Genomic DNA, 25157 nt, shown 5'->3' with positions numbered 1-25157 from the left:
GCTGATATCACCTCAAACCATGCATCTTGGCACCTCACAATTCGGCAGGCAGCCATCTGGAATGGGGTGGTATCGATGATGGCATCCATTGTAGGATTGGCAATGTCCTGTTTGATGCGGGCGAAGGTCATTTGCACCTCGGCGGGGAAGGGAAAGGTGGTGGTCTGGACCTTGTCAGAGAAGCAAGGGACCCACTGGGAGAAATACTAAAAATGCCATAGGCACCTGTGTGTGTGGGGGAAGGGCAGTTCCATTAGAGAATGTTCCATGGTGCACCCCAGGATGGCGAGGCGGGTGCTTCTGAAGAAGACTGCAGAGCCCACCTCACTGACAAAAGACAAAGGAAGAAAAACCCAACACCCAACCCCAACCAACCAATTTTCCCTTGCAACCGCTGCAATCGTGTCTGCCTGTCCCGCATCGGACTTGTCAGCCACAAACGAGCCTGCAGCTGACGTGGACATTACCCCTCCATAAATCTTCGTCCACGAAGCCAAGCCAAAGAAAGATCAATCAGACCTCTCACGGGCACCTTTTCTCCTTTCCAAGGAAATTGGCGACTGGCATCTCCCTGCCAGCGTAGCTGATGTCTCTGGGACCAGTACTCCTCCATAAGCATGTGAGGACCCACAAATCTGACCCCCTGGTCAAGCAGATGCACCTCGTCCACACCAACCAAAAACTACACCTACAACAGGTACTCCATTGGACAGGAGGACACTGTCTTGACCAGGGATCTGGCATTGGCTGGGACCTAGCCCCCTATCCTGGCCACAGCGGCATATCCAGGACCCTCCTGGGGATGGCACCTACCTGCTGCCTCTCCACAGGCCCCCACCCCCTGCGGACCTGCCCCACACCTACACCCCCACTGCATCAGTCACCACTCCATTTGTGCCAGCGGCCACTCTGAGCACCCAGACCCGTCTGATCTTCAAGTGGTCCCGCCGCCGATCATTGACCTAGAGCTTGCCCTGCGATGGTCAGTAGCAGAATGTTGAGCACCATCACGCTGAGCACTGGACCACCACTGGGCTGTGTGCTCAGCCCGCTCCTGTACCCTCCTGAATCCCACTGTCAAATCTAGCTTCAACAGAGTCATCAAGTTTGCAGATGACACGACAGTTGTCAGCCCCATCAGCAACAATGAAGAGTTAGACACGCAGAGAAGAGGATCCTATCAGTTCTGATGCTGCCATGTCCTGTGCCTCCATAACCTCCATAGCTGCATGACCTCCTGTCCAGATGGAGGTGGAAGCACAGGTCAAGGGAGCAACCACTAGCATGGGGGAGGGGGAATAAAAGTTAGAGAGAGAGAGAGAGAGAGAGAGAGAGAGAGAGAGAGAAACGTGCAAGTACAGGAGGAGGTAAAGAAGAAAGCAGTGGGATCAGATGGGAGAGGGGGTCATCTAAAACCACTAAAATCACTCATCATGCATCAGGTTTAAGGCTACCCAGGAGGAATATGATGTTGTTCCTCATGTTTAGAGTTGGCCTCATGCTGGCAATTGATGAGGCTGAGGACAAGTATATCTGTAGAAATGTTTGAGAGAGTGGTTGACTACAGGAAGCTCATGTTTAGATGCACAAATGAAGTGGAGGTGTTCGGCGAAGCGGTCACCTAATCTGCATTTGGTCTCACCAATGTAGAGGAGGCCACACTGGCTACATGGAATGTGGTAGATTAGGTTAGGCGATGTGCATGTAGACTGTTTCTCCTGGAAGGTGCTCCGATAGGTTGGGTAGAGGCGAACAGGGAGATGTAGGGACATGTTCTGAACATTCTGCTTTTACAGCAGGAAGGGGATAAGTTGGGTGGAAGGGAAGTGATTAAGTTGGATGGAAGGGTGGGTGGAAGTGAAGAATGAATGCTGTCTGTCCAGTTCCAGAAGCTGGTGTATTCCTATAATATTCCCAACTTCCAAGACCCAAGCTCTGTTTTTATATCTGATATGTCATGCCCACTGCAGCTAATTAGCATTCTCCTGATGTAATCAATGAGCACAAAGAGCTTGTATATATTACAGAGTACAAGCTGGTGGGGACGATGGGCAGGATGAGATTGAATTGTTTTGTTTGGAGCGACGGGATCTAAGCAAACTTGGGATGCCTTTCACATTTGTGATTCATCTCTGCAGTTCACCTTTCTACCTGTTCCTTTATTCTGCACACATTCAGTCCCATTTATGTGCAATACAAGGAGAACTCCCTATGCTCTGGTCTGCAGATAAACTCACAGCCACACTTTTGTCGCATAATAGTCACAAATGTTGCAACTTTGCAGCCTTAGTAATTCAATTGGCCAATTTAGTCTGAATGTATTGATTTCATTGGAAATGGTTCAGGGTCTATGTTTGAGAATTCACTTGCTGAACTTCCCTTCATTTTTTTTCCGCTTTTAATCACATGAAACCCTTTCTCACTTAGCTTTAAGTGAAATGTATCCAACATAGGTCCTGTATGAGGAATAGCATACCATCTGACCCCTTTGAAAATATTAGAATTCAAGGCTGAGCTTTTGAATTGTTTATTGTCCATGTACAGAGATAAACTAAATTGCTTTGTTTTGTGTACTATCCAGGCAAGTCAACTCATCCAGCATATGGTGCAATAGCAAATAAATAAATAACAGTGTAGAGAGTAGTGTTTGCAGTAAATCAAATGGTGCAAGTACAGAGAAAAGTAAGGTTAAAAACAATGTGTGGCATCACCTTTTACTCGTGAGAGGTCTATTTAAGAGTCTGATAATAGGAAAGAAACTCTCCTTGAATCTAGAGGTTCACATTTTCAAGTTCATGTATCTTCTTCCTGACAGAAGAGGGGAGTAGAGAGTGTGATCAGGGTGGGACAGGTCCTTCAAATATGTGGTTACTTACCCGAGTCAGCAGGAGGGTAGAAGGAATGGATGGATGGAGTGTTGGCCTGAGCTGTGCTCACAACTCTCCACAGATTCTTGTGGTCTTGGGCAGAGCAGTTCCCATCCCACCCAGTGATGCATCCAGACAAGGTACTTCTTATGGCATTGATAAAAGATCTTGAGGACATGCTGAATAAACTCAGGCTTTTGGGACAGTAGAGACTTTTGGTGTATGTTTCTGGTTGCAAGATAAAGATCACAAGATAAAAGAACAGAAGTAGGCCATTTGGCCCATCGAGTCTGCTCTGTAACATCAAGATGAATTGACCAGTACAGGCTGATGATGATAAATACTCGAGAACTTTGTTCTTCACTATTTCCACCTCAGCACTACAAGGATGTAAGCTCCTTTCAACTTGCTTCAATGATCAGCTCCTCCCTGTTGATGACATTGAGGGAGAACTTTGTTATCTTGACACCATTGTTTAAGAAATGCTCCCCTGACAAATGTACTGAAATGTATTAATTAGTGTGATGTAACCAGCCTTTTGTGGATCTATCTGCATATTTTTGTTTGAAGTAATGTATTTAATTATGTAAAATGAAAGTCTCTCAAAACATGCCTCTTAAATTACCAGCCTTCTCCACATTAAAAACAAGCTGGAGAAGCAGAAAAAAACCTGAAAGGAATGAAAATCATAAAGCCATAGTGAGAGCAGCATGGAAGCAGGCCATTCAGTCCAATGAGTCTACACAGACCATTTAGGCTGATAACTTTTTATGAGAGCTCCAAATTCTTTTACCATTGTTGCAGAAGTTGGTTACAGGAAAAGTTAATCAGGTTAGGACTTTATTCCCAGGAGCATTTGATAGAGGTTTACAAAATTATAAGGGTACAGATAGGGAAAATGCAAGCAAGCTTTTCCTCCTAAGGTTAAGTGAGACAAGAATTGGAGGTCATGGGTTAAGGGTGAAAGGTGAAATGTTTAAAGAGAACATAAGGGAACCAAGGTACCTTCTTCACGCAGAGAGTGGTGAAAGGGTGAGCTAACTGCCAGCTGAAGTGGTGAATGCAGGCTCAATTATATATTTAAATGATTTACATAGATACATATTTGGGAGGTATATGGAGGGCAATGGGTCTAAGCAGAATAATAGTTTGGCACAGTCTAGATGGGCCAAAGGGCTTGTTTCTGTGCTGTGTTGGTTCTAAGATAAACTGAATGTCTGGTTATTTTAAATTGTTGAATTTGAATTGAATTCTGAGGGCTGTAGCAGTTTAATAGAAAATGCTGAGAATTCCCAACAGGTCAGGCAGCATCTGTGTATCCAGAGCAAGTGCTTTGTGAAAGTTTATGTCATTCCAATATAGCTAATCTATTTGTTGACATTAAAGCTCAGAAAATCCAAATTGGATTCAAAATGGAAGAGTGAAATAACAATCTGAGGCACAAAGCCTTTGAAAAATCTTTAACTTGGCAATTGAAGGGCCTTGGGGTCCAAGGTCCATAGATCTCTCAAGTTCCCACGCAAGTGGATAGGGTGATTAAGAAGGCATATCAGTGCTGACCTTTATTAGTCAGTGGATTGAGTTGAAGAGTTGTGAACACTTTAGGCCTTCTTTACTTCCCTATCCACTAGTCTTCCCATTTCCATTGACTGTGGACTTGCATCCCAAGATCTTTCTGTGCATCATTGTTCCCAGGAGTTATGCCATTTGCTTTCCTCTTGCATTTGATCTCCCAAAATATTTCTCCTCACACTTTTAAATTCCATTCGTATTTCTCCACCCATATCTCCACCTGGTCTTTATCAAGATTGCAAGATTCCTTTTGCTGCAGCCTAGTAATACACAAAATGTGATAACACCCAACATTTATTAATATTTGGTTCCCATAAAGAAAATTCTGCTGTGTTCTTTGATAATCTTCATTACTATCTGCAATTCCACTAATTTTGTGGCTAGATTATAAACTGATTAATCAGACCATCTACAATTCCATTCAAATCATTGATAGAGATCTCAGCACTGATCCTTCTGGAGCACCAATGATCATAGGCCCTTGATTTCTACTCACTGCTCTTTATGGCCCAGCCAACTTTGTATCCAGTTGACCATCTCACTGTGGACCCATGCAATGGGTTTCTGAAATTCAGTCAATTAACAGCAAGATTGACATTGGAAATGGCTGGAGCCCCACAATGCTACATTTAGATCGACTGACAAAAAACAAACGTCTTGGCAACTATTATGGTAAAGTTGTATAAGACATTGGTGAGGCCAAATTTGGAGTATTGTGTGTGTGATTTTGGCCATCTAACTACATGAAAGATATCAATAAGATTGAAAGAGTGCTGAGAAAATTTACTAGGATGTTGCTAAGACTTCAGGAACTGAGTTACAGGGAAAGGTTAAACAGGTTAGGACTTGATTCCCTGGAATGTTGAAGAATGAGGGGAGATTTGATAGAAGTATATAAAATTAGGAGGGGTATAGACAGAATAAATGCAAGTAGGCTTTTTCCACTGTGGTTAGGTGAGATACAAACTAGAGGAAGTAAAACATGAAAATCTGTAGACACCGTTTTTTAATGCTGGAGGAACTCTACAGGTTAAACAGTATCCTTTATATAGCAAAGGTAAAAATACATAACCGTTGTTTCAGGCTTCATTAAGGTATGGAAAAATCTTGGCAGGCAGCTGTGCAAAAGAATGGGGAGGGAGGTGTGGTTGCAAAGGCAGGAATTGATAAGTAGGAAGGGGACAGCAACGATCAAGGGGAGGAGGGATGACTGGGTGAAGGGAAGAGGAAGGGAGAGAGGAGAACTGGAAAGGGGAATGGATGGAGGGAGGGGGAAGAGGGGAGCAGGTTAGCAGAAACCGTAAAAGTCCATGTTAATGGCATCTGGTTGGAGAGTGCCCAAACAGAAAACAAGGTGTTGTTCCTCCAATTTGAGGGTGGTCTTGGTGGGATAGTACATAAGGCCATAGACTGACATGTGAGTGTGAGAGTGTGACACAGAACTGAAATGGATGGCTCCAGTAGCGGACAGAGTGAAGGTGCTCAGTGAAGCGATCTCCCAATCTATTCCCGGTCTCTCCAATGTAGAGAAGGCCACAAGGGGAGCACCAGATATAGTAAATCAGTCCTGCGGATACACAAGTGAAGTGTTGCTTCACTTGAAAGGCCTGTTTGGAGCCCCAGACTGTGGTGAGCGGGGAGGTGTGGGAGCAAATGTTGCACCTCCTGCAGCCACAGGGGAAGGTGCCATGGGGGAGAATGGTGGGGAGGGATGAATGGATGAGGGAATCTCAGAAGGAGCAGTCTTTATGGAAGGCAGTGAGGGGAGGAGAGGGGAAGATGTGTCTGGTAGTGGGATCCTGTTGTGTCGGAAATTTCTGGGGATAATGTGTTGGATACAAAGGCTGGTGGGGTGAAAGGTGAAGATAAAGGGGACTCTATCTTTGTAACATCTAAGGGCAGAGGGGGCCAGGGCAGATTAGTCAGAAATGGAGGAGACGCGGGTGATGGCTGAGTTGATGATGGTGGAGGGAAAGTCACGTGTGTAGAAGAAGGCAGACATTTTGGAAGATTTGGACTGGAAGACATCATCTTAGAAACAGATGCGATGGAGACAGAAAATCTGAGAGAAAGGCATAGAATCCTTGCAGGGAACAGAGTGTGAGGAAGAGTAGTCGAGGTAGCAGTAGGAGTTAATGGGCTTATAATATATGTCAGTGGAAAGGTTGTCTCCCAAGATGGAAACAAAGAGATCCAGGAAGGGAAGAGTGTTATTAGAGATGGACCAGGTGAGTTTGAGATCAGGGTGGAAATTGGCCGCGAAGTGGATGAAGTTGACAAGCTCATCGCTGGTTCATGAGGTAGCCCTGATGTAGTCGTCGATATACTGGAGGAAGAGTTTAGGGGTCTTGCCTGTGTAGGCTTGCAGCATAGATTTCCACTACCCTCCTCCACCTGGCAGAGCTTGTCCTCACTTTAAACAACTTCTCCTTTAATGTGTCTCATTTCCTCCAAATCAAAGGAGTAGCCATGGATACCCACATGGGTCCCAGCTACACTTGACTGCTTGTGGGCATTGTGGAGCAATCCATGCTGCAAACACAGTCACCCTCCCGTAGACTGGGAGATCGCTTCACTGAACACCTTCACTCTGTCCACCCCAGTGACAGACACCTTTCAGTTTTGTGTCAAACTCCCATGCAGATTAATAGATCAGCACAGACTAGAAGGGCTGAAGAGCCTGCTTTCTGTTCTGTGATGTTCTATGGTTCATAGGTAGGTTTGTAATGAATGTCATTTACATATGTAAATGAATTCAGTATTAGAATAATGTATTCACAATATCCCTTGATGCTCAACTGAGCTTAAGAAGAGAAGACAATCAATATTAATGATTGTAATTTCCATGCCCAAATCAGCTCTTAACTGCTTAATAAATCAATGATATTCCCAGTTGTCAAAAGATTTCCAAGATGATGCCCTATTTCAAGTTATCAACAGTGATAACAGTGGTCGAATTAGAATTTCGATATGAGACATAATTTATGGTAATTATTCAGAGTATTGATCTCATGGTATTTTTATTTGAGTTTTGCTTTGTAAATCACATTGTTAATATATTTAAATTTAATGGTGTTTGCTTAGCATTAATTATTTAATCACTTCCTCATCAACCATAATAAATACGTGCATGAGACATGATGAAGAGGGATTCATTTTAGATAAATTTGAAAGTCTATGCAAGTTTTTATACTGGGAACATGGGTGTCAAGGGCAAGGTCAGAATTGAATGGGCACCAGCGATGTTGAGGTGGGGGTGAGATATCACCTTGAATGGAGCAGTCATGTGGAGATATTGCAAGAGTTGCTGCACTTTTGCCAAATGACGGGTATTTCGATTCCTACCTTCCCCTCCCCTCATCCCCACGAGGTCATCTCCCTCCTGCTATAGAAAACCTTTGGAAGCCTCTAGTTGTGTGTTCTCTCTACTCTCCCCTCCTTTGGCATTCATCTTTCTCAGATTTCAGACTTCAGATTTATTGTAGAGTACATACATGACATCACATACAATCCTGAGATTCTATTTCCTGCAGGCCAAGCAGAATTGGTTGTGCAAAAATAAACATGCACATGTAAACAAATAAATAAATGTAAACAAACTGACTGTGCAATACAGAGAGAAAAAAATCAATAAAGTGTGAACATAAGAGTCCTTCAGTAACTCCCTGGATTGGGTTTGTCGTTGAGGAGTCTGATGGTGGAGGGGTAGAAGCTGCTCCTGAACCTGGTGGTGCGAGTCATGTGGCACCTAGGCCTCTTTCCTGATGGTAGGAGTGAGGACAGAGCATGTGCTGGAGGAAGTAGATCCTTGATGATTGCTGCTGCTCTCCAATAGCAGCGTTCTCTGTAGATGTTCTCGATAGGGAGGTTTTTGCCTGTGATGTTCTAGTTGTGTCCACTGCCATCCTGTCAAATGTGCCAAAAGTCAGCATGGACATGGTGGGCTGAAGGACTCTTTATCTGTTCTGTATGACTCTATAACTCAGTGTTTGTCTGTTTTCAGGAGGTGAGAATCAGTTGGCAAAACTGCCATGCCTAACTGCTCCAGAGAAGATGGTAATGGGGTGTCTTCTTCAACTGCCAAGCTGAAGCTATCCCCTTTGCAGTTCATTGTTTGAAGTAATTGAGAATTGTCTTTGGGCAGATTACTAGTCAGCCAGATTTCCCTGTGTCCAGAGTCACAAATGGGCTGAAAAAATTAATTCTTCCAACTTAAATTCCTCATAAACCTTGGCAAAGATTTGAACCCTCTATCCTCTAAGTCCCGTTAGTTAGGACCATAGAACAGCACAGAAACAGGCCCCTTCAGCCTTTCGGTGTTGAGCCATTTTTTTAATCTAATGTCACTGACCTGCACCCAGTTCATAGTCCTACATACCTCTCCCATCAAGCATCTTAAATATTAAAATCAAGCCCCCCATTCAACAGTTCATCTGGCAGCTCATTCCACACTCCCACCACTCTCTGCGTGAAGAAGTTCCCATTTAGGTTCCCCTAAACTTTTGCCTTTCACTCTTAACCATGTTTTCTGGTTTGTAGAAAAAAAGGCTATCTACTTTTACTCTGTCTATCCCACTCATAATTTTAAATACCTCTGTCAAATCTCCCCTCATTCTTCTACACTCCAGGGAATATAGTCCTAACCTGTAAATCAGTTCCTGATGTCTGGGCAACATCCTAGTGTTACGAGCCCAAAGGAACCCAAAACCCAGCAGCAATAGACATTCAAGTGGCTTTCAAAACTAAAGTTATTTTTAATCAACCTTAAACATGAAAATAGAATCAAACATGAACTTATCTCTATACTTAACTAACCCAAATTAACTCCCTTCTAATTCTAAGTGCACGTGAATGTAATGTGTGTGTAAATTCAAGAAAAGTTCTTTGGTTCACAGTTCAATCTCACTTCTCCTTCTTTCAAGTTCTCTGGTTGCAGGCAATCACCATTTCTGTCCACAGAATTTAACATGTATAAAGTTCACCAGGCTTGGTGCTTGAAAAGTAAATGTTTACCACTCAGGAAGATTCTTGTAGGGTTTGCAGAGAGAGATATTTGTTGCTCCAGGATTTCCACAACTGAAGTACCACCACTAATCACCTCAGGATCTCGCTGATGAAACTTGCCCCATCAGGGTCTTCCAGATGGTAACCTCTTTCTTCAAGCTACCACAGAGTTCCATTCCTTCCTCTAATTCAAGAGAAACATCAGACAGATAGCACTTCCAGCCATCTACTGCTCTGGAACTTACTTTCATCAGTTTCAAAGAGTTTTTCCTGGATTGCACTTGTCAGTGTCCCACACACTGACTGACTGACTGACTGAGCTGTTAACTCAACTCTCTCTCTTTTCCAACTGAAACTCCAAATAGAGCATGTGACTATGTCTTGCAAAACCCCCACCTTCTCCAGCAAACAACAAGAGTTCTTTCTTCTTCTCAAGCTGTTATCTTAGGTAAACAATCCAGAATTGACCTTTCTTGTGAGCACTTTGCAGAAAGGGTACTGATAGACAGCATGACTCCAGCAAGACAATGGTCATTCATTTTATGACATCAGTTCAATTAACACCTACTTGTGAAAGCTGCTTACATTCTCCAGAGATCCTGCAATGTGAATTCTTCAGTCTTTCAAATAAAATCGGTTTTAAAGTGTGTGAATATATGTGACCTACTCTAAATCTTATAAATTCTCCCCAAATATTAATACTGTTACACTAGTAAATCTCTGCACTCTTTCTATCTTATTGATATCTTTCTTGTAGTTAGATGACCAAAACTATACACAATACTCAAAATTTGGCCTTTTCCAGCTTTACCATAACATCCCACTCCTAAATTTATTACTTTGATTTATGAAGCCCAATATGCCAAAAGCTCTCTTTGCAATCCTATCCACCTGTAATGCCATTTTCAGGGAATTATGGATCTGTATTCCTGGATCCTTCTGTTCTACTTCACTCCTCAGTGCCCTACCATTTACTGTGTATGTCCTTTCTTGGTTTGCCCATCCAAAATGCAACATCTCACACTTGCCTGAATTAAATTCCATCTGCCACTTTTCAGCCCAATTTTCCAGCTGGTCCAGATCAAGTCTTCAAGGATTTCAGCTTGAAACAACGATCATTCTTTTTCTCTCTCTGATGCTGCTTGACCCGTTGAGTTTCTCCAGCAGGATGTGTTTGGCATCTTCCTCAGAACCTTTCTCAAAGGTGAAGTCGATGTAAAGCTGGAAGATTATCTTGGGATCTGGACACAGTCACCCCACTCTCTTATAGCAAGGAATTTCCTTCACCAATCAGAAGCTCAATTCCCTCGGATCAAACCCTCCCCTTAGTTTTCTTTTAACTTTGATGTACACGGCTCATGTAATCATCACACAACGGCCACAGCCAACTTAATCGGAGGCATTTTATTTTAAAATTATTACCATGGTATCAAATGATCTGGGCCAATTTACTGCAATATAGATTTCAATTCATTCCCATTTTAAGGCAGCCTGAATCGATCAATGGGCTTAATAAATAGCCGTTGATGGATTCTGACCTCCAGTGGTGACTCTTATTGATGAAGCCATTTACACTGTACAGCATGCAACCAGCCAATTAAAATGAAAGACAAGTCTGGAGTCCAGTGCCACAGGGAACCTTTCACTTTCAGCCACTGTGCTAGTATGTGAGGCACAAGCGCATGTACACACACACACACACACTCACACACACACACACACTCACACACACACACACACACTCACACACACACACACACTCACACACACACACACACTCACACACACACACACACTCACACACACACACACACACTCACACACACACACACTCTCACACACACACACTCACACACACACACACACACTCACACACACACACACTCACACACACACACTCACACACACACACACTCACACACACACAAACACTCACACACACACACTCACACACACACACACTCACACACACACACACTCACACACACACACACACTCACACACACACACACACTCATACACACACACACTCACACACACACACACTCACACACACACTCACACACACACACACTCACACACACACACTCACACACACACACAAACACTCACACACACACACTCACACACACACACACACACACACTCACACACACACACTCACACACACACACACTCACACACACACTCACACACACACTCACACACACACACAAACACTCACACACACACTCACACACACACACTCACACACACACACTCACACACACACACACACTCACACACACACTCACACACACACACTCACACACACACTCACACACACACACACTCACACACACACACTCACACACACACTCACACACACACACACTCACACACACACACTCACACACACACACTCACACACACACACTCACACACACACACACACACTCACACACACACACTCACACACACTCACACACACACTCACACACACACACGCAATCTCTCCCTCCTATTTCAATCACTCAAGCATGGCCCATGGCCTCATTTTGTATCCCACATCAATATCATGGGATACAGTCACAAAGACCATTCTGCCCATTGAACCTGTTGCGGTCGCGTACTTGCCTTCATTGGGAGGAGAAGAGTGAGAGTGTCAGGATCACCCGTGTGGCAGTGAGCCAATGAGAAGGTCAGAGGGGTATAGCTAGGTGGTGTTTGGGGGAGTGTGTGTGTGTCTAGAGAATAATAGAAGAAAGGTGTGCTGAAAGAAACGAGTGAGTGTATTCTTTTTATTAAAGATATTTTTATTGAAGCAAATAGCCATATTTTTTAAAGATACACATAAGAAAAAAAAATAAGCAAAAAAAAATGGAGCAAACAAAACAAAGTGCTCCCTCCCACCCTAAACACCCCCCCCCTCCGGTCACCATCTGCAACCCTGGTATGGTAGGAGTTTTTCCCATGTTCACAACTGAAATTGATTAAGCAAGGTAGGAGGTCCTAATGTATATTAATAAGGGTATATAATTACTACATTAGGCAGTATTAAGGATTAAAATAACTTGCAAACATTTTTTCAAGAAACCAGCTGGCAAATATTTACGAATTCCATAAGCATGTCTCCACAGCAACAGCCTCCGAGCCAAGGTCTCTCTCTGTCTGTTTGAGATAAACAATTAATTTTGAACTTCCCTTTGTACTATTTGAGCCAGAGCAAAATGTAATACAGGAGAACAGGTATCCATACTAATTCAGCAGCCAAGGAGCTGTTATGATGGTCATAAGGCCAAAAAAAAGCCCCATATTTTTTCATATGTGGCTGGTTTCCTCCTCACACTATACAAGACTTTTTTCAGGTGTACTGCAGGATGTTAACTTGTTTAACCATTACCTCTGCAAAGAAGGAAATTCGGATTTCCAGTTTTGTCAGATACACTTTTTCCCAGTTGTGGCCACAAGCATTATTAAGTATTTTTTTATTGTGGTTTGTAGCGGCCCGCAGCGCATGCCTCGGGCCAACACTGGAAATGGCTATTGAACGCGGCAACTGGAAAGACCTCGCATAGGCTGAGATGCCCGTTTCCATAGACCGCCAGTGGAATGGTGAAACTGGCCAACCACTGCCAGCAGATGGCAGGTTACCCAATCAGGGCCTGGATGCTGGAACTGACCAATCGGTGGCCGGCCTACTCAAGCCATGCCCCGGTGGTGATGCAGCCAAGCTCACTATAAAAGGCAGAGCTGCCCCCGAATAAACTCAGTGTTGAATAAACTCTACTGGCGTGCGTGTCTTCTTTCCTCTGCAAGTTTTGAGCTACAGCCCAGGAGCTATAACCTGTCTGTAGCAGTAGCGATACCGCTACAGGTTCACATTAAGACCTTGTAGATCTACCAAAATCCAGACTTGAGGTCAAATGAAATTTCTTTTTAATATCTGAGGTTATTCTAACAATGTATTTCCAAAAGTTTTCCAGATAAGAGCAATCCCAAAGCATATTAAATAAATCTCCATCACAAATTTTACATCACTGACAATTGGGAGAACAATTATGGTATATTTTGTGCAGTCTATGTGGAGTGTAGTAGGTCCTATTAAAGATATAAACTGTATTTGATTGGGGTTTGTTGAGATTAATGCAATTTGAGTAATTTGAAGAATATTACACAAATCAGAATCATTGTAATTGCATTCAAGATCTGATTCCCATTTATTTTTAATATCACTCTTAGTATAGATTGGCATGCTACTGTTTAAAATAATAAAAATACACAATGTCAGAGCCTTTGCAGTGTACAGGGCTTCACTAAGTAAGTGCTTTTCAAAAGGGGATTCTGTTGGAATTTGAGGCTAGTCTGTATAGTTGTTATCTAATCTGAAAATATTTGAATAAATTATAATTTGGTAAATTGAATTTACTAGACAATTGTTGAAAATTGGCAGTTATCTTGGCTATATTAATCTTCAACTGTTTTTGTACCACTATTAACCATCTACAATCAGGTGAAGGGATATTGGGGTTTTCTGACATAATAAGGTATTTCTACCAATAACTGCATGAGCTTCTTGCCATACTGCAAAAAAAAATGATATAATATGGTTCAGTAATATTTAAGAGTGCTTTCTTAGATGTTAAAAAGGGAAGAACTTTTAAGGGAACATTCTTTAGTTGATGTTGTTCAACAGGAAGCCATCTTGCCTCATTGTCCTCAGAGTGCAACCAACATCATATTGGACAAAATTGAGCTGCAAGGTAGCAACATTTAAAATTAGGAAGATTTAACCCTCCTTTAGTGTAAGAGGCCTGAAGGGTTGAGAGTTTGACTCTAGGGACTTTACCATTCCATCAGAAGCTGGACATTGATTTGTTTAATTCATTATTAGACTTTTAGGAATTTTAAATGGGTCACATTGGAATAAAGATAGAAATTTGGGAAGTATATTCATTTTGATTAAGTTCACTCTTCCAATTAAAGATAATGGCAGTTCCCTCCATTTCTGTGGATCTAATTTAACCTGATTCAATAATTTGATATAATTATCTTTAAGGGTTTTCTATGCCTAAATATTTAAATTGATTTGGGCACCATTACAAGGGTTTGACTAGCTTCTTGATGTTATTATCATATATATTAAAAGACATGACCTAACGTTTTAAAAGGTTTAATTTATATCCAGAAGCAGCAATTGTACTGTTGGAAACATTGTAGGAGGGAGGGAAATGATTTTGTTGGATCCAGACTGGAAAACTAAAAGATTGTCAATGTAAAGGGCTAGTCTGCGTTCATTTGAGCCAAATTTAATGCTGGTAACAAAGGGATTAAAACAAATAACAATAGCCAGCAGCTCAATAGCTATTGAGAACTGCAGCAGAGCCCTTGGGCAACCTTGACAGATGCCTCTGGATAGTGGGAAGGAACCCAACAAGACTGCATTATTTCGAATTTGAGCTTTAGAACCAGCAAAAAATATTTCAATGTAATGAATAAATCTCTCTCCAAAACTTATTGCTTTAAGAGTTTGCGAAAGGAAACTAGGTTCAATCCGCTCTCTGCCTTCGACATGAGATCAGTTTGCATATGAACCACTTCCAATATGTGGAAAAGTCTCCGTACTTTGTCAGATCCATATTGATTTCTGACAAAGCCTGTCTGATCAGCATTAATAATGCTAGGAGTATTGTAAGGAAGGTGGATGAGCTGAAGGTGTGGCTAGGCACTTGGCAGTATGACGTGGTGGCGATTAGTGAGATGTAGTTGCAGGAGGCCTGTTGACTGGCAGTTAAATATTCTGGGATTTCGCTGCTTTAGGTGTGATAGAATTGGAGGGGTAAGAGGGGATGGTGTGCCATTGCTTGTCAAGGAAAATATTACAGCGGTATTGGTGCAAGATAGATTGGAGGGTTTGTCAAGGGAGGCGGTATGGCTGGAATTATAAAAATAGAGGTGCAGTGATTGATCCGGGACACTCAACATGGGTTTATGAGGGAAAGGTCATGTTTGACAAATCTTATTGAATTTTTGAGGAAGTGACTAGAAAGGATGATGAAGGTAGAGCAGTAGATGTGGTCTATTTGGATATCAGTAAGGCTTTCAATAAGGTGTCACATGGAAGGTTGGTGAGGAAGGTTTAGGCACTAGGGATAAATGTTGAGATAGTCAGATGGGTTCAATGATGGCTAGAAGATAGGCACCAGAGAGTCATGGTGGACAACTGTCTGTCAGGATGGAGGCCAGTGACGAGCGATGTGCGTCAGGGGTCAGTGTTGGATCTCTTGTTGTTCTTCATTTACATTAATGATTTGGATGATGGAGTAGTAAATTGGTTGAGTAAATATGCAGATAATACAAAAATAGGGGGAGTTGTGGATAGTGAAGATGGTTTTCAGGGACTGCAGAAGGATTTGGACTGTTTAGAAGAGTGGGCTGAATGGTGGCAGATGGAGTTTAGTGCAGATAAGTGTGAAGTGCTTCATTTTGGGAAGAATAATCAAAGGACATATACAGTGAAGGGGAGGACATTGAGGAATGAAGAGGAACAGAGAGATCTTAGAATAAAGGTTCATTGTTCTTTGAAGGTGGATTCTCATGTAGATAGTGTGGTAAAGAAGGCTTTTAGTATGCTGGCCTTTATAAATCATAGCATAGAATATAGGAGCTGGGAGGTGATGTTGAGACTGTTCAAGGCATTAGTGAGGCCAAGTTTGGAATATTGTGTGCAGTTCTGGTCTCCAAATTATAGGAAGGATATAAATAAGGTAGAGAGGGTGCAGAGAAGATTTACTAAAATGTTGACTGGATTGCAGTATCTTGAATACAGAGAAAGATTGAGTTAACTGGGTCTTTATTCATTGGAATGTAAAAAGTTGAGGGGGGATTTGATAGAGATATTTAAAATTATGAGAAGAATAGATAAAGTAGATGTGAATAGGCTCTTCCCCTTGAGGGTAGGTGAGATTGGAATGAGGGGTCATTATTTAAGGGTTAGGGAGCAAAACTTTAGAAGTCACATAAGAGGAAGCTTCTTCATTCAGAGACTGGTGGCTGAGTGGAATGACCTTCTGGAAGAGGTGGTTGTAGCAGGGTAGGTTTTGTCATTTAAGAGGAGGTTGGATGAGTACATGGATGTGAGGGAGTTGGAGGGCTATGGGCAGGGAGCGGGTAGTTGGAACTAGTGGAGTTTCACTTAAATCAGTGTGGATTAGAAGGGTCGATATGGCCTGTTTCCTTACTGTAATTGTTATATGGTTATATGGTTATAAAAGACTAAGAAGTACATTTTTGACAGTCCTTCTCAGGTTTTGGCAGTAATGTTATTGTAGCCAAGTCCAGAGAACTAGGCAGTTTTATTAGTCAGTGCTTCTTTAAACATATTTGTTAAAGGGATTAAAAGCTTATTTGAAAAGGCTTTAAAGTATTCAATTGGAAACCCAGAGCTTTTCTGTTCTGTAAAGACTTCATAATGCCATGAATCTCTTCTTCAGATATTATCAACGTCAAGACGATCTTTGTCCTTAGGATCTACCTTTGCAAGATTGAAAGAAATGTGTTTTCTATATCATGATCAGTTTTATAAAGTATTTCATAAAATTTTCTAGATTCTTGATTTATATTCTGTGATTAATGAGGGATCTGCCATCATTCGTAACAATAGATCGGATAAATCTATTGGACTCTTTTTTTAATTTGCCAGGCTAATAACTTGCTAGTTTTGTTTCCAAATTTGTAATAATGATAGTTAGTCTTGGCCATATCTACCTTAGCTTTACTTGTACATAAATTATTATATAAGGTCCGTTTTAAAGCCAATGTATTAAGAGCTTTACTTTTAGTAAAAGAATGTTTATGTTCAAGATTTATAATCTCTTCCTCCACAGACACAAGAGTTTTCCTTTTTTCCCTTATCTTAGGTGGATTATATGAAAGGATTTGTCCTCATATATATGCTTTTAAAGCCTCCCATATGTTGATGTGGGAAGAAGAATTTGAATTGGTTTCCATAAATAAATCAATGTGGCCATTCATAAATCTGAGTAATTCGGGATCATTAAGCATGTATGTTTTAAATCTCAAACTATAAGATGATAATTGTGTAATATCCATCCTCTAAGTTGTCTTTATTGGATTATGGTCAGAAAGTATAGCTGGTAGATAGGAGCATTCAGTAACCATGGATACCATACTTTGGGATATTAAAAACATGTCAATTCTAGAATAGGAACCATGGACATTTGAAAACAAAGAAAAGTCTTTTACCTTTGGATTAAGTTGACAACAAATATCACATAACCTCAAATCCCTCATGCCCTGATCCAGGACTGATGCTGCCCTTGAACAATTAAAAGATTTTGGTGTGGATAGATCAATTGCTGGGTCTAAAACCAAATTGAAGTCACCACCAACCAGACAGTGGTCCAAAGCTGACATAAGTTTTAATACCAAATCATTACAAAAAAGCAGGATCGTCATGGTTGTGGCCATGTACATTAATCAGTGTTACCTGTTCATATTCAGTTCACAATTAACTAAAAGAAGTCTGTTGTTCTTGTCCTTTTCTGTTGATATTAGTTTAAACCTCACATTTTTATTAACGCATATAGCTACTCCCCTTGCTTTTATGGTAAATGAAGAATAGTAAACATGTCCAACCCAATCCTTTTTTAACTTTATATGTTCTGTGCTAGAGGTGAGTCGCTTGAATAAATGCTATATCAGTGGAATGTCTCTTTAAATATGTAAGAATTTTTCCCTCTTAAATGGAGAATTAATCCCCTTTATATTCAAGGAGATTATTTTAAGTTGACGAATCATATCTTAAAGAAAAAAATAGATACCTCAGAGCATAAAGATAGAGTGAGAACTATGACTGAAAGTAATTTAAAAACAGAACTATACCATATCCCCGTGTGAGAGCCACCCATTAATGACCCTTAAACGAAACCTCCCCAGGGGATAGGCTACTCTCTCTCCAAAAATACAAGAGTTCTCAACCGGTACAAAATAATGTAATGAGCATTAAACCACATTAATTAAGAATTCTATGTTCTACAGCCTCTAAACAAGGACAATCAAAGTCTAGGAGCACGTACATAAAACCCAGTAAACCCCCATGAATAGAACTTAGATTATAACACATGCAAATGTTTAGTGAAAGAAATATCAGAAATCAAAAATATCCTAATGTACTAGTGTGAGACAAAGTGTCGAGTTAAAAATTAAGGAGATGTATTTTCCCTAGTAGCCAGGTGGTAAAGAATCCATGCTGTGATCCTCATATCCGGATCACAGTGGTCCATCCAATAATCATTTAAGTAAATGCCACTCGAAGTACAGAGTGCATAAGCATCACAATGACCCGACCATTGTGCATGGAGCAAAAAGCCTGTCAGTCAGTATAGTCCATAGATTTCAAAACCTCCACCACTGCAGAAGGAGTAACAAGGCCACTTGGTGACTGCCTTATGCATAACCTGAGGTTTAGCTGGCCAGTGCAGTGAATAGTCGATGCTCCTCCCCCATGGGTTCTTCTTGACCTTCAGAAAGGGTGTCCTTAAGGCATTTCCATCTCAGGTTATGGTCAGGAAATATGTAAATCCTGTCATTTTCATAATGAATCTCTCCTTTTTGCCTGGCCCAGGTGCATAATCTTCCCCTTGTTCTTAAAGTTGAGGAGCTTCGGGATTATAGGTCTTGGTCTCCGAGAGTCATCATCACTGGTGGGGGGTTTTTCCCAGGCAGTGGCCTCTCTGAAAGCAGGAGAGTTTTTGACCAAAGATTTCTGATAGGATTCATTCCAAAAATCCAGCTACATCACAACCTTCTTCCTCCTCATGAAGATTAAGTGTCTGAATATCCTTGTCTCTCAACAACTGCTCCTCTTTCTCCAGTTCCTCAACGTGTGTGGTGACTTCTATTATGTTGTCTTCATTAGCCAATAGACGCTCCTCCATTTCCTTAAATCGGTCAGCTAGTGTTGATTTTGCAGATTCTATTTTAATTAAAGAGGACTGTTTGTTTTAGTGTTGATTTGTGTTAATATTTCTTCGTTTTTTTCCCCCCCCAAATGGCTATCGTGACTGTCTCGAGTGAAAACCTTTCCCCTTTTCCAAAACCAGTTGCCATCTTTGCAAAATAGGAAGGTCTGGTTGTTTCTTCAGTTAGCGATAAAATTTCTTTCTTGCCTCTCAGGTTATATTTGTGACAGGCACTAGTAGCAGATGGAATTTGTTTGGAAAATTTTAAGAATGCAATTTTAACAATAACATGGCAAAATAAAAGATAACGATTGAGACACTCTAGGGAGCTCACATTTACATGTCTTTCCTCACGTGACCCCATTTATTTACTTGTTTGTAAGCTGTGGCAAATCAGTGCTGTTACAAGTGGTGACCCTGTGAATTCACAATATCTTCTCATTTAAAATGGAAAGTGATGAGGATTAACCCCTTTCAGCCCATTTGCCTTTCTGTGAATGTCAGTTGGAATGCCAAATGCAGCTCAGACATTCCAACAGTTTATGGACCACATAGTTGCCAGCCTCGATTTTGAGTTGGTTTATATCGACGATATTCTGGTCGCAAGTGTGGATGAAGAGGAGCACAAGTGCCACCTTATCTCATTGTTTTAGAGATTTGATGAGTTTGACATTGCGATCCATCCCAGCAAATGCATTTTTGGTATTGATGATTTTATATTTTTGGGGCATAGATTACTGAGAGAGATTCGAGAATTTCCTACACCCATTACATTTGGCCAGTTATGAAGTTTTTTAGGCATGAGGAATTTTTATCACCGATTCCTGCCAAATGCTGCAACATCTCTATTACCCCTTACTGAACTACTAAAAGGATCTGATCAGTCCGTGTCCAAAAGACTATTAAATTTGGGGAGATGATGGTGTGCGTGTTTTCAACAAGGTGAAGACTGTGTTTGTGAATACCATGATGTTTGCACATCAAAAGCCCAACGCCTTGCTCTCTCTTACCACAGATGCATGTCAGTGCCGTGGGAGCAGTGTTGGATCATAAGTTCATGGGCAATTGGAACCTTTGGTATTTTTTTCAGCCAAGCTGTCATCTGCTCAGGCAAAGTATAGAACGTTTGGTTGAGAATTCTTGGCCATCTACTTCACAGTAAAACATTTCCACTTTTAATGAGGTCAGCCTTTCACCATTTATACAGACCACCAGCCTCTTATGCATACTGCGAGAACAAGCTCACATCTATATTCATCCAGAGAGATTCAGCACTTGGATTTCATCTTACAAATTTCATCGGACATACAGCACATCCAAGGGATAGCGAATGTTGTGGCCGACATCCTGTCCAGGTACGATATTAATATCTTACGTACAACTACTGCCATCAATTTCACTACTGTGGCTCGTGCACAGCACATCGATCCTGATCTCATCTGGTTTGTCCGGATCAACTCTGGCCTCCGTCTTCAAGGTGTGACCCTGGATGAACTGGGTGAAAAATTAGTCTGTGATTTTTCCACAGGAAGGCCATGGCCTTTTATGCCGGCAGCTATAAGGCGGGAGATTTTCAAATCTCTTCACAATCTATCACATCTTGGTAGAAGAACATCAATCAAACTATTATGGAACGTTTTACCTGACCTCATGTTAAATGGGATGTTGGATTATGAGCAAGGATCTGCTTGCTGTGACAACGCTCTAAAATCTCCAGACGCACGAAATCGAAGCTAGGGGATTTTGTTGTTCCGTATTCCCATTTCCAGCACATTCACCTAGACTTGGTAGGCCCGCTTCACCATCTCAGGGATATACTTATCTGCTCACTTGTAAAGACCAGACTACAACATGGCAGAAGGCCATTCCTATCACTGACATCTCTGCAGAGATGGTTGCTAGTGGTTTTGTGGATCATTGGATTCCATCTTTCCATCTTTCCATGTTTCAGTCATTATTTCAATGGATCGGATCAAGGGTCTCAGTTTGAGTCAGCGTTGTTCTGAGTCTCACTGATCTTCTGGGCACTACCTCTATTTCCACTATGGCTTACTATTTGCAGGCCAATGGCCTCGTTGAGCGTTTCCATTAACATTGAAGGTAGCATTAACAGCAGTTGATAATGCATCTACATGGAGTGAACATTTGCCCATTGTTCTCCTTGGAGTGCGTACTGCTGTTAAGGCAGATCTTGGATGTTCAGCGGCCGAACTGGTATACGGCACTACGGTAACCTTTCCAGGTGAGTTTGTGAATCAGAATCCAAGCACAACACTCTATGATCCAGCTAGTTATGTTGATCATCTTTGGGAAACCATAAGATTACTCCAACCTACTCCTACGTGGCAGGCGTCATCTGCAATGTATTTGCTGAATGATTTACAATGCTGTACTCATATGTTCCTCTGGCATGATGCTGTTCACAACCACTTCAGCTTGTTTACGATGGTTATTTTCAGGTCTTATGATGCTACCCAAAGACTTTTGTGTTCGACACGAATGGAAAAGTTGATATGGTTTCCATTGACAGGTTAAAGCTGGTGTAAATTGATAGACCATGTCCTGCATTGGAGGCAGAGTCAGAAAACCAGTCACACCCTGATTTACTACAGGATCCCACCACCAGACAAATTTTTCTTCTTCCCCTCCCTCCATGATTCCCTTGTGCACTTATCCTTCCCCACCCATCGCTCCACCTGACATCTTCCCCTGTTCTGCAGGAGGTGCAACACTTGTGCCCACATTTCCTCCATCACCATAGTCCAGCCCCCCAAATAGGCCTTTCATGTGAAGAAACACTTCACTTGTACATCCACAGGACTGATTTACTGCATCCGGTGCTCCCTTTAGGACCTTCTCTACATCAGAAAGACCAGTCACAGATTAGGAGATTGCTTCGCTCAGCACCTCTACTTCATATGCAACAACAGTTATACTCCCAGGCTCACAAGTCTGTCTATGGCCTTGTGTACCATCCAACCCTGACAACCCACAGTCTGGAGGAACATCACCTGATTTTCCATCTGGGCACTCTCCAGCCAAATTGACTTCTCTGCTTTCTGCTAAACCTGCTCACCTTCTTTCCCCTCCCCCTGTCCAGTCTTTCCAGCTCTCCCCTCCCTTTCCCCTTACCCACCAGCCATCCCCCTCATTGCTTCCATCCCCTCCCTCCCTTCTCCACCTATTATTCTCTGCCTTTACCATCCCACCCCACCCCCTATCTTTTGTTGGGACACCTGCCAGCTTTCTCTCATACTTTGATGAAGAGTTCAAGCTCAGATGTCAGTGATGTATTTTTACCTTTGCTTCATAAAGGACACTGAAATGCCTGCTGAACTTCTCCGGCATTTTGTGTTTACTTTAACCATGGTGTCTACAGATTTTCATGATTTACTGTTGGAGCCTTGAAGTGGACGTGGACTGTCCATTGCTAACTGATCTCCATCCAACCCTTCCATTAGTTTCTTGGGAATTTTCACAATCATATTTTTGATTCCAATAGTAAATGGTTAAGACAAAGATGAAGGGAAACTGCTTCTCCTTGCAATTATCTGTGGAAGTCTATGCTGAGGAAGCTGTAGATGCTGAGATAGCACACAGATGGATATATAATTAGTCATACAGTACAGTAACAGGCCAATTCAGCCCCACGTGTTCATGCCGCCCAATTTAAACCCCATTAACCTCCACCCCTGGTACATTTTCAATGGTGGGAGGAAACCAAAGCCCCTGGAGGAAACCCACACAGACACGGGGAGAACATACAAACACTTTATTGACAGGATGGGACTTGAACGCCAGTCCAGTCCTGAATTTAGGATTATGGGGAATGGGTGGGCAAGTGGAACTGAGTCCAGTGATCTTATTGAATGGCAGAACAGGCTTGATGGGCCAAATGCCTGATTCCTGTTCCTGTTTCTTATTTTTTTATGAATGTTGGTTGTCCAAATATTGGACCTTGTGGAGCCCACATTCTCCTTCAAACCGATCACCCCATCCACACATCCCATTGTTGGATTGGAGAAGCAGAGTTACTGGTCAGTCTAAAAGCTGAATAAAGCAACAGGCTTTACTCAACAAGCAGACCTTTACTTTGGGGACCTAGATAGAACCCCAAATTCAAAATACAAAGTATTTTACACTCTTCAGAATAAAAAGTTAATGGTATAATTGAATATTGGAGATCAACTCGAGTCAAGTCAAGTCACTTTTATTTGTCGTTCATACCATGCTCGCACGATAAAAGATGAAATAGCATTTCTTCAGGACCATGGACTTATATTTACAAAAATATCAGTTAGAATAGAAATTAAACACATTAAAATATTAAGGTGTATATGGTAAATGTCCACAACACACTATCCACATATGTTCTGGGAATTCTGGAGCCTTATGGCTTGGGGAAAAAATAATCTGTTGCCCAATCTGGATGTAAGGGCCTGAGTGCTACAATACCTCCTGCCAGATGGCAGAAGGAAGAACAGTTTACTTGAGGGGTGTGTGGAGTCCTTCACAATATTTATTACTTTTTGCCTGCATCGAGTGTAATAGATGTCCTTCATGGTAGGAAGATGTTTCTGAATGATATTTTCTGCTGACTTCACTATCCTCTGCAGGATCTTGCAGGATCTTGCGGTCCGAGGTGGTACAGTTTCCAAACCAGGCGGTGATGCAGTTGCACAGGATACTCTCAATACATCCTCTGTTGAATGTAGTGAGGATGGAGGGTGGGAGATGAACTTCCTCTCAGGAAGTAGAGACACTGCTGGGATTTCTTGGCTATGGAGCTGGTGTTCAGGGACCAGATGAGATTCTCTGTCATGTGCAATCCAAGGAACCTTGACACTCTTGACAACCTCAATGGTGGAGCCATCAATGGCCAGCAGAATATGTTCCCCCCGGGCCCTCCTGAAGTCGACAGCTATCCATTTTTTAAACATTCAGATGCAGGTTGTTGGCTCTGCACCAGTCTGTTAGTGACTGCACCTCATCTCTGTACGCTGACTTGTCATTCTTACTAATCAGGTACACCATGTTCATGTCATCACCGAACTTGATGATGTGGTTTAAGCCGAGTGTAGCTGCACAGTCATGGGTCAGCAGAGTGAACAGCAGTGGACTAAGCACACAGCCCTGATGGTTCCCCATGCTTAGTGTGATGGACTTAGAGGTACTGTTACCAATTCAGACTGCTTGAGATCTCCCCGTCAGGAAGTTTAGAATCCAATTAACCCAGCAGGGTTAACTTGCTTATCAGGTACTGAGGTATGATCATGTTGAATGCCGAACTGAAGTCAATAAACAGCATTTGAACATGCGAGTCCTGGTGGGTGAAGGGTGTGTGGAGGTTGGTGGCGATGATATTGTCTGTGGAGCGGTTGGGTCTGTATGCAAACTGCAGGGGGTCCATAAACGGGAGCCGCAGGAGCTTGATGTGCCCCATGACAAGCCTCTCGAAGCACTTCATGATGATGGGCGTGAGTGCAACAGGGTGGTGGTCACTGAGGCAGGACACAGCCGACTTCTTCTGCAAGGGGACAATGGTGGCAGCTTTGAATCACGTTGGGTTGACAGCGCATCTAAGGGAGATGTTAAAGATGTCGGTGAGAACATCTGCTAGCTGAGCTGCACGTCCCCTGAGTGCTCTGCTGGGAATGTGATTTTGATTTCTGGGTATTTTTCCAGTTTCTCACAGGGAGAGATTTCATTAGGTTTTTATCTTAATTTCTATAGATCCCTTGACACCTCCTTT

Source organism: Narcine bancroftii, chromosome 5 (assembly GCF_036971445.1).
Source record: "Narcine bancroftii isolate sNarBan1 chromosome 5, sNarBan1.hap1, whole genome shotgun sequence".
NCBI classification, from domain to species: domain Eukaryota; kingdom Metazoa; phylum Chordata; class Chondrichthyes; order Torpediniformes; family Narcinidae; genus Narcine; species Narcine bancroftii.
Note: the sequence above shows the minus strand (reverse complement) of the source record.